Source organism: Rhagoletis pomonella, unplaced genomic scaffold, assembly GCF_013731165.1.
Source record: "Rhagoletis pomonella isolate Grant_MI unplaced genomic scaffold, Rhpom_1.0 Rhpom_scaffold_00006, whole genome shotgun sequence".
In the NCBI taxonomy this organism is placed as follows: domain Eukaryota; kingdom Metazoa; phylum Arthropoda; class Insecta; order Diptera; family Tephritidae; genus Rhagoletis; species Rhagoletis pomonella.
Genome location: NW_023458560.1, coordinates 81,523,551 through 81,524,987, shown reverse-complemented (window position 1 = coordinate 81,524,987; position 1,437 = coordinate 81,523,551).

Sequence of the window (1,437 nt, the reverse complement as noted above, 5' to 3'; positions counted from 1 at the left end):
ATGAACAATCGCCACTCTTTTGAATCATATGTTTGACCAAACTCTTTGAATAAACCAGGGATGTCGTTGCAGTAGCATATACTGTCTTTCTTGGTATAGTGTTTGGAAAATGGTTCGTGACGAGTTCTACTATATGTCACCTTAACATCGGATGACACAAATTTAAATTGTTGCATACGAGAAGTGTGGATCTCGGCCTTTTCCTTGGATAGTTCCAAATCTCTTATCCAATCATTAAGTTGTGCTTGTGACAGAACGTTTCTTTCGTTTTCCATGCGAAATTCAGTACAACTTGATCCCCCGCACTCAGATGTTACTGTTGACAATGGAACTGGATCCGCAACTGCCGTTGAATGTAGTACTGGTAATGTCACTGTAGGTACGCTAGCATAGGTTACTCCTGTTGATCTTCCAACGCCAAGTACTTTTGTTTGACAAATATAACACTCTATTGAATGGCAAGTAGGTTCTCTCCATATCATTGGTGTATCAAATTTTGTTTGTTGTCCTGATTCCCACTGAATCAATTCTACTCGACACGATGTACACAAAGTGTTCGGTGTCCATGGTTTTTCAGCATTTTTAGGCTCAATTCCAAAATACTTGGAGTATAAAGTTTTGATATGATCTGAGAACACTCGTCGTCGCCTTATGATAGTATATTGGCCACACATGAAACAGAACATATCTGGATCCTTATTACACTCAAATTCTCGCGTTCTTTTACTCATTTTATTTTTTTTAATAAATCACGGTTTTGAAATTAGACTTATGAACTGAACTATCTCCGGCGAGCCTTGAAGATGTTATGAAGTTTCAAAGCGCATTAACTCATATTTATACTCGGAACAAGAATAAAATTGAAAAAATCAAATCTTACCTAGACAGAAAGGTTCCTTTTTATAACAAGCCGGGAAAAGAAAATACTACCTGTTTTAGATGTAGGCTTTAGAAATTCTCTGTGTCTTATAATTTTGAAAATCTAACTGCATACTTACCCATAACTGACGGAAATACATGTTTATAACTACATGCCTACAGCAGGTTTCGAACCCAACCACTCTTCCTTTCGATGCAACCACTCTACTACTATAATACAATTCGAGTATTAAAAGTACTATTTGATTTATTTAAAGAAAAAGTGTTATCATTGTTATGGTGTTATTCGTTTATCCGGATAATATCTCACTTGCACTTTATACCTTTAATATATGTATGTATGTATAGGTACATACATTGAAGTTGCGCAACCTGGGTATTTTTATTTGATCGCTTATAACTTACGTAGTTTTGCATCGATTTTCTTCGATGATAGCTTATTTTTTTTTGTAATACAACAGAGCTTAGGGAGAAAAAAAAAAATCTGCAAAAAAATAAAAGGTTTTCGAGATCCTTCCCCGCAAAGTACAATTTTTTTTTATATTTTTACAAAAAAAA